Source organism: Scyliorhinus canicula, chromosome 9 (assembly GCF_902713615.1).
Source record: "Scyliorhinus canicula chromosome 9, sScyCan1.1, whole genome shotgun sequence".
Taxonomy (NCBI): domain Eukaryota; kingdom Metazoa; phylum Chordata; class Chondrichthyes; order Carcharhiniformes; family Scyliorhinidae; genus Scyliorhinus; species Scyliorhinus canicula.
In genome coordinates, this window is record NC_052154.1 from 137562480 (window position 1) to 137572423 (window position 9944).

The 9944-nt window shown below is 46.7% G+C and overlaps 1 non-coding gene across 1 annotated transcript; it reads left to right on the forward strand.

Annotated features, from left to right (window-relative positions):
• The first annotated feature begins 1275 nt into the window (after positions 1 to 1275).
• trnaq-cug lies at positions 1276 to 1347 on the forward strand. The gene has a single exon. It is a non-coding gene; the product is annotated as a tRNA-Gln (tRNA).
• The last annotated feature ends 8597 nt before the right edge of the window (positions 1348 to 9944 follow it).

Below are 9944 nucleotides of genomic sequence, written 5' to 3' on the forward strand. Positions count from 1 at the left end.
ATAGGCTGAAATATTGTTTGACATGAGGTCGGCATTACTAGGATTCAATATCCTCATCCCATTACAGACACATGAACAACATTTAACTCCACTTCTCTCATCTTTTAACATATTTTCCTGGGGATAGCATGGCATTCATCTTACATTCCTTGAAAACTATTGATTGTTTCCCATTTTCTTTCTGTCCAAGGTAATGGGCCTGTGTCAGCACTGTCAGCGGGTCAATATGCAAGGCAGAAGGGTGATGATAACACGCTGTGAGGTGAGCTCCGGTGCTCCTCAATCTATGCCGTAGTCTGACTCCTGTCTGTCTGCTGAGTACACATCCATCACCTGCAGGTGGTACTATAGAATCATAGAATTTACAGTGTAGTAGGAGGCCATTCAGTCCTTTGAGTCTGCACTAGCCCTTGGAAAGGCCACGCCTCTCCCCTATCCCCATAACCCAATAACCCCGCCTAACCTTTGGACACAAAGGGGAAATATAGCGTGGCCAATCCACCTAACCTGCACATCTTTGGACTGTGGGAGGAAACCAGAACACCCGGAGGAAACCCATGCATACACGGGGAGAAAGTGCAAACCCACGCAGACAGTCAACCGAGGCTAGAATTGAACCCGGGACCCTAGAGCTCTGAGGCAGCACTGGCTACCGTGCCTTGGCAGAAGGGGTGGGCAGGTGTAGGACCAGCGAGCCCGGGGGGCTGGGGAGGGCAGAGGGCAACGAAGGGAGTGGGGTGCAGGCCATCCGCGCAGTGCCGAACAGCGTGTTGGGAGGGGAATTGGGAGAGCAGGTGACTGCCGATGCCTTCCTGTAAGGTGGCTCCGGGTTAGCCACCAGTGCTCGCTCCTCCCGGTTGGTGCCCATAGGGCTCTGGGGATCACCTGGATTGAGTTCTGGATGCCCCATTCATAATCTGGCTCTGCCAGCTCTGGCGGCTCCACATTGCCTGCAGCATGATGTCGATGCCCTCAGTAATGCTACTCTTCCTGTGAGAGGCTATTTTGTCATATTCTCACCTAATGCCTATGCACCTTGAAGCAAATATTAATGGACAGCAATCAATAGTAGGATTTGTAGCTGATTTTCTCATCAAACGAATGTCGAGTCCACAGTGCTGCCTGAGGGAAATTTGTGAAGTGAGACTCAAAAGCGGAATTCCAGTGTCTTTATATATTAATACAGCATCAACTGCTGTTTTCACTCAATTAGTCATTTGAATTGCTTCTCTTTCTGAATTTCTATGTGCGTTTGAAGCAAAAGTTTGCAGCTGGGGTTCCATGGTGTAATGGTCAGCACTCTGGGCTCTGAATCCAGCGATCCGAGTTCAAATCTCGGTGGAACCTTTCTTCTTACTTCCACTCCTATGTCTTATGGTCTTATAAATTCTTGATTTCTCAAGGAATTAAGGGCTATGGAGAGAGAGCGGGTAAATGGAGTTGAAATCAGCCATGATTGAATGGTGGAGTGGACTCGATGGGCCGAATGGCCTTACTTCCACTCCTATGTCTTATGGTCTTAATGAGAGAGATCTCTGAATACTGCCCAAGACAAGCCGAAAGTTGGTTTAGTGTTTGTGCCTGAAACTGGAGTGGGGAGGAATGAACCACTTCATAAAAATATGAGAAATAGGAGCTGAAGTGGAGCATATGGACCTCGAACCTGCAATCATATGATCATGGCTGATCCTTGGCCTCAGCTGCACTTCCCCGCCTGCTCCCTATATTCTTCGATTCCCTGAGCGATCAATAATCTGTTTATCTCAGCCTTAAATATACTTGACAATGGTGCATCTACAACCTTCTGGAGTAGAGAATTCAAAAACTCACAATCCTGAATGAAGAAATTCCTCCAAGTATCATTCCCAAATGATCATCCCATTGTCCAGAGGCTGTGCCTCCCCGTTGTGTTGCTAAATTCAGGATGGTTGACATAATGTTCACAAAGACCTCAAAATAGCTTTAGCTTGAACAAAGCAATAAATTTATTAACACTACTAATTTGGATTCAACACATTCTCCAAAATAATACACAGTTGATAATTAACATATAATCTACACTGACCTACAACTAATCTCTACACTATTATAAATTATGATCTGCTCTTACTCACACTACCTTTCTTTCAGTCTATACTCTAGCTAACTCCTTCACTTCTCTCCCCACAAGACTTAGCATCAATGTCTTATATACTTGTACCTCTAGCTCCCTCTAGTGGCTAATCTAGACATTTAATTTACCCTTGCAGTTCTTACATTTATGATAATGCCACACCCATTGTGTTCTTGATTCCTCAGCCAGGGCAAACAGGTTCTCAGTATCTACCCTGTCAAGTCCTTCGGAATCATGCAGGTTTCAATGAGGTCACCATTTATCCGTCTAAACTATAGAGTGCATAAGTCAATTTACTCAGCATCTCATCATAGGACAGCATTCTCAGCCCAGGAACAAACCCGGTGAGCCTTAACTGCATCACTTCCAGTGCGAGTATATCCTTCCTCTCTCAAACACCCCAGACATGGTCTCACCAAAGCCCTGTACAATTGTAGCGAGATTTATTTATTCTTGTATTCCAACATTCTTGCAATAAAGGCCAACGTGTCATTTGCATTCCTAATTGCTTGTTGTATCTGTATGCCGACATTTTGTTTTCCTCATATGAACACACCCATTTTTCTGTTTTACAGCATAATGTTGCTGTTGGTAGATTATGTAAGGTAACACAAGTTATTAAAGAAGTGGCTGACTTTAGTTTTGTAACAGAGAAGGGACTTTTATTAACTTCAAAATGAGTGAAACTGATTTTATCTTCTTATTTGCCTCTCAGAATTGGGAGTTGAAACATTACATGGAGAAGGTAGGGTAGAGATCAATGCTGAGCTTCAGCTCCCTTGTGCTTGGTGAACCTTTCTCATCTAAATGAAGTTAATGGCGCAGGAGCGCTGCCAGAGGGGTCTCTTCTGCCATTTTCCAGAGGTATTCACATGTACGCTGGTGAAATCCTGCTCTACCTCACCCCCACTTCTCTAAATTATCAGACTCCTCATCTGACATCTGGTGTCGGATAAGCAAATATTTCTTCCATTTAAATAATGAGAGGACTGAAGCCATTGTTTTTGACCACTGCGCAAAAGTTCAAAGTCACATGAAGGCCAGACCAGGTAAGGACAGGAGTGTACCAGATGGGCTTTTATGACAATCGACTATGGTTTCATATTAAACATCAGGGGCGGAATTCTCCAACCCCCGCAGGGTCGGGGAATCGCCCTGGGCCGGCGTAAATCCCGCCTCCACCGTGGCCGGAATTCTCCGCCACCTGGGAATCGGCGGGAGTGGGAATCACGCCCCTCCAATCGGCGTGCCCCCCGCGGCGATTCTCCGGCCCGCGATGGGCCGAAGTCCCACCGCTGTCAGTCCTCTCCCGCCGATGTGGTTTAAACCACCTCTGTGCCGGCGGGATTGGCGGCACGAGCGCGCCCCCAGTGTCCTGGGGGGGGGGGGGGGGCGATCGGGGCCGGGCCAGGCCACCGTGGGGGCACTCTTTTTCTTCCGCCGCTGCCACGGCCTCCACCATGGCGGAGGAGGAAAAGACCCCCTCCTCCACCGATAATGCGCAGGTGGTGACGTCAGTGGCCGCTGACGCTCCGGCACATGCGCGGACTCACGCCGACCGGCGAAGGCCTTCGGCCAGCCCCGACGCCGATCGGCATAGCGCCAAAGGCTGTTGGCGCCAGTTTTGCCGCCAGTCGGCAGAGCGGGAGCCACTCTGCCGCGGGCCTAGACAACCGTACCTTTGGGGAGGCCCGACGCCGGAGTGGTTGGTGCCACTCCACTACGCCGGGACCCCCCACCCCGCCGGGTAGGGGAGAATTCCGCCCCAGATATTTAATTCCAAATTTGTATTAAAGTTTCATCATCAGCCATTGTGGGATTGGAACCAAGGTTTCCAGACTATGACCCAAGGTCTCAGGATTGCCAGGCCATCATCAATACCACTACACCACCACTGCCCCCTTTGAAACTGGACCAGACAATTCACAACCTCAATGTCACTTTTGAGCCCAAGGTGAGCCTCCACGCATATGCATGTGAACCATAAGACTGTCCTTCCCACTTCCATAGCATTGCTTGACTTGGTCCCTTCCTCAGCTCATCCGCTGTTGAATCCATATTTTACACCTTTGTTACCTCTCGACTTGAATACTCCAATGCACTCTTGGATGATTTCCAGCTTTTTGCCCTCCATAAACTTGAGAGCATTCAAAACTGTGCTACCCATGCCCTAACTTGCACCAAGTCCTGTGCACACATCATATCTGCAGTTGTTAACCTACACTGTCTCCAATTTGTCTTAATTTTAAAATTCTCTTCTTTGTTTTCAAAGCCCTCCACAAGTTTGCCCCTCCCAATCTTTGCAATCTCCTCCCACCTCACAATCCTTCGAGATATCTTTGCTCATTTGATTCTGGCCTTTTTTTGTGCCCTCAATTTTAATTGGTTCACCACTGGTGGCCATACCTTCAGTTACCTATGTCCTAAAATCTGGAATTCCCTTCCTATCTTCCTCTGCATCCCTGCCTTGTTTTTCTCCTTTAAGAAACTCCTTAAAATCTGCTAATTTGACCAGGCTGTTGGTCTTTTCACCTAGTATCTCCTTATGCAGCAGAGTGTCATATTTTGTTTTATCATGCTTCTGTGAAGTGCCTTGGAATGTTTTATCATATTGGATGCACAATGTTAATTTCAGCTGTTTTTTCTGTTATTGTTGTTAGTTAGTTCTGTTAAATGCACAGTAAGAAATCTTACAACACCAGGTTAAAGTCCAACATGTTTGTTTCAAATACTAGCTTTCGGAGCACCGCTCCTTCCTCAGGTGAGGCTCCTTCGTCTGAGGAAGGAGCAGTGCTCCGAAAGCTAGTATTTGAAACAAACATGTTGGACTTAACCTGGTGTTGTAAGACTTCTTTCTGTGCTCACCCTAGTCCAACGCCGGCATCTCCACATCATGGCTGTTAAATGCAAATATGTATCTGCATATATATAGCACGTTGTGCATCTTTAAGAAGCATCTCATAAAAGCCTGAAAGTGCTTCATGAAAATTGAATTGCTAGGAAGTACAGGGACTATTTGACGGTCTTGTGTCACAATGGGAAGCATCCCTGCTTCTGAGCCACAAGCTCCGGGTTTGAGTCCTGCCCCAAGACTTGACAGCAAAGGAAGGATTGCTTATAATGCAACCATCATTTTAAGTATCTGTCTTGTTATACTCTTGGCGTACCATAAGCTGCTTCCTTGATGTTCACTCTGACAAAGGAAGGTTCAGACGTGGAGATAACTTCAACACGTTTATTAAATTATTTACAATTTTCCTACTCGGATTCGCCACGACTGTTAATCCTTCTATAGCTACTCAGACTGACGGACCAGTCTGCTACAATCCACATGGTGGGTGTGATGTTCAATCAACCCTGTGTCTGTACTCACTGAGTGTCTCCACTGGAAAGAGGAAGATCATGTGTGCTGTGTCCTTTATATATGGGTTAGTGTAATGCCCCCCTGCGATAGTGTCATCTCTGTGTGTATCGTGAATGCCCAGTTGGTCAGGTTGTGTCCTATCTAACTGACCTATTGGTTGAGTGTCTGTGTATCATGTCTCTGGTGCTCCCTCCAGTGTCTAGCTAGCCTACGTGTACTTACATTAACCCCTTGTGTATCTACAGTGATGCATATCACCACATCCCCCCTTTTATGTGTTACATATTTTCTGTACACTTAAAGAAAATTGAACAAAAAAAAACAGGTAGATAAGCAATGCTCAAGTTACGAGAACAGTCATTAAACAATAAGTCCAATTCATATGTATGAGTCTAAAACCCATCAATTATCTTGGTCGAATGTCTTTCTTGTTGGGTTGGTGAGTTGGTGATTTTGATGGTGGCATGTCCTTGTGAACGCCATCAGTGTGCCTATGCATAAGGAACCAAGAAGTGGTCAAATCACTTCGTTGTCTGATTTGGATGCTTGTGATAGTGATGTTGGATGGCATCTGTCCTGAAAGCCAGGTTGCCTGTTAGTAGTGCAGCACACGGGAATTGGGAAGATGCATCGTCCTGCCATGGTATGTCATTGTACTGAGCTGAGTAGTAACAGTGTCCCTCATGGGCAGAGTTGTACCATGTTGTACCAGTCGTAGTTCCATTGGTGTAGTCTTTGTCGTGCTTGCTGTCGACGATGTTGCCTTTGGTACGCGTCGTGTCGTTGTCTTTGATATGGTTTTCATAGGTTGTGATGTTGTGTTGGATGGTTCTGTTGTTGTGTTCGCTTCTCTCAAGGACCACACTCTGTGGATAATACAAGTCCTTCACACAGTTACTCGTGTCAGCGTGCTTTGTGGCATCTTCTTTCCTTGAGCGTGCCGTCACTGAGTTCGCGGCGCTCCCCACCTGGGGTCATGTCCGGCTTACTTGAATCAGCTTTGGCGTTTGGTTGCTCCCCATCTGGAGTCTGGTCTGTTTCACCTGAGTCAGTGTTGGCTTGTCGATGCTCCCCGTCTGGAGTCTGGTCTGTGTCACCTGAGTCAGTGTTGGTTTGTCGATGCTCCACGTCTGGAGTCATAGCAGGTTCACTGGAGTCAGCTGAGATTTCTTGATGCTCCACGTCTGGAGTCAAAACATTCAGGAATGCATTTGCTTGTGGAGAGGCTCGAGCGAATGAGGTTTGAAGTAACATGGTGTCACCGGAGTCACCAGTGGTCTCACTGTGATCGTCGAGTGCCTCTGTACACACTAGCTGAGGTCTGTCGCATTGCACATCTTGTATGGGAAGTGGGATGCCGTCATCACTTGTCTCACATACAGTGGGTAGAGCCTCAGTAGCTTCTTGTTGTTCACTTGAGCTGGGTAGACTGTCAGAGTCTTCTTCTGGTGGCTCAAACAATGTGGGTAGACTGTCAGAGTCGCTTTGTTGTTCACTTGAGCTGGGTAGACTGTCAGAGTCTTCTTCTTGTGCACTTGAGCATGGCAGACTGTCATAGTCTTTCTGTTGTTCACTTGAGTGTGGCAGACTTGCATCATCTGCTGCTGGTTGCTCAGAGGAGGTTGCTAGACCCTCATGGTCTTGTTCATGCAAGGACTGCGCTTTGGAGTCTTGCATTGCTTCTATCATGGAGGCTGTCCACGAGTTCGCTGTGGAGGCTTGTGTCACTCGAGTCACTTCTTGTTCATGCAAGGACTGCGCTCTGGAGTCTTGCGTTTCTTCTATCGTTTCCTGTGTAGAGGCTGGGACCCTTTGTGGTGCGTGGACCACTCTCTGTGTGGAGTCAGGAACCCTTAGCGGTGCGTGGACCACACTCTGTGTGGCAGCAGGCCGCTCTCTGTGGGCTTGTACCGCTCTCTGTCTCTTGGTGTCAGGCCGCAGCATAATCCTGCACTCACGAGTCGGGATGTCATCTGTGCTGGGCTGAAGATCCTCAAATCCGAAGAACGCATCCGCGTCTGTGTCGGATTCGTCATCTCGAATGATGAAACCTTCGTCTGAGTCATAGTTTTCTAGGATCATTTCATCACTTTTTGTGTCGGAGCTGGCATTGGGCTCGTGACATCCAGAGAAGAAATAAAGGTTGGTGTTGTAGTATTCAAGGACTATATCATCTCTTTGGGCGGTACGAACTGCTTGTTGCAGGGTTCTGCGGAGGTTACTTTCAGCTATTGGTTGAATGTCATTCCAGGTGAAAGAATCTTGTTTTACGGCTTTAAGAATTTGTTTTCGTGTTTTGGGACATTTCCCCTTTAAGTGGATGTGGTCCGGGGCCTCTGACGTCACGAAGCGAGTGACGTCGGTCGTAGAAAGCGATTGCGCATGCGCATATTGCTGTTCCTTTACTGGGGCCTCTTTCGCCTTTGCGCATGCGCGGCTTCTCGCACATGCGCAAACGGACCTTCCCGTTCTGTGCTCTTCTCACGCAACTGCGCATGTGCAGTACCTTTACCAAGATGGCCACCGATCAAAATTGTCATTCTCTGCTCCGGGATCTCGGCCTCGTGGTAAGTATTGGCACCTCTCTTACCGTTTTCTGTTTGTTTGATAGTGTTTTCCTCGCCTGGACGAATTTGTCCAGGACTGCCTGGAAGTCGCTCCTGTTTTGCCCTTTGGAGAACTTGAATGTTTTAAAGATTTCTTCTGCTCTGGCACCGGCGATGGTGAGCAGAAGCTCTGTCTTTTCAGCATCGGCCACGTCTTGTAGGTCGGCTGCTGCCAGGAAGATCTCAAACCTTTGCCGGAATGCCCACCAGTTTTCGCGGAGATTGCCGTGGCACTTGAGCCGCTGTGGAACCGGAATCTCGATCATCTTGCCTGGGTGTTGTTACTGGTTGTCACTGTTTGCTGAATTGTAACTATGTGGATTGAAACAGTCACTCAACTGGTACCATGTCTTGTTATGCTCTTGGCTTAGCATAAACTGCTTCCTTGATGTTTTCTCTTGCAAAGGAAGGTTCAGACGTGGAGATAACTTCAACACGTTTATTAAACTATTTACAATTTTCCTACTTGGATTCGCCACTACTGTTAATCTTTCTATAGCTACTCAGACTGACAAACCAGTCTGCTACAATCCAGGTGGTGGATGCGATGTTGAATCAATCCTGTGTCTGTACTCACTGAGTGTCTCCACTGGAAAGAGGAAAATCATGTGAAATAAAAAAATGAATATCGTTTATTGTCATGAGTAGGCTTCAATGAAGTTACTGTGAAAAGCCCCTAGTCGCCACATTCCGGCGCCTGTTCGGGGAGGCTGTTATGGGAATTGAACCGTGCTGCTGGACTGCCTTGGTCTGCTTTCAAAGCCAGTGATTTAGCCCAGTGTGCTAAACAGCTGTGTGCTGTGACCTTTATATGTGGGTTGGTGTAATGCCTCCCTGTGGTAGTGTCACCTCTGTGTGTATCGTGAATGCCCATTGGTCGTGTCCTATCTAACTGATCTATTGGTTGAGTGTCTGTGTGTCATGTCTCTGGTGCTCCCTCTAGTGTCTAGCTAGCTTATGTGTACTTACATTAACCCCTTGTGTATCTACAGTGATGCATATCACCACAGTGTCACCTGCAAAATCCTTCCAACACACCAATAGCAGTGGTAAAAGTGGGAGAGACTCTTGGTCAGCCTTGGCTTGATGTGGAGCAGCGTCCCTGAAACTATATGCCTCTGATGTCAGGGTAGTGACCTGTTACAGGTAAAACTAGCTATGGAAACAGGTGAAAGTTAGCCTTGTGCACCAAAAGGCGTGGGAAGTGAAAGAGCGACAATGACTGTTATTATGTAGGTACAAATGGCAGCTACTTTGTAAATAGTGGAATTCTACAAACAATAATGATGTGGTCTGCTCTTTTGACTGATGCCTAGCACTGGGAGTGGTCCCTGCTGCTCTTCAGATAATGGAACAGAATCTTCGTGTTGAATTGAGCCACCAGAACAAACACTCAGCTCTTTGATTCACCAGTTTTGCAGAGCAGCATTCACTTTAGTACTGCACTTGAGAAATAACTTCAATGATGTGCTGATCTTCTGGACTACAGCTAAATCCACAGTCTTGTTAATCACATATAACAATGCAACTACCTGAGCAATGTTAGCACAAAATGTGAAGTTAATTAAGTTCAAATAAGCATACTTAGAAAAGAAAGGATATTAATTGACGCCGGATTCTAGTTCCATTTACAGTCTGGTATTAGTGGGGCTTGATACTTTGTTGCCAAACTAATATGACAATTTTCTCTCAGTTTGAACTCTTTTCCATTTGTGGCATGCCGCACACAACAAAATATTAATGGCTTTCAATGAAACTGTCTATCATCATTGTTTAGGAATGTCTTCCATGTTATCCAAGGTGAAGGAACAACACCCACACCCCACCAAAACAAGCAACAGAAAATCACTTCTACTTCCAT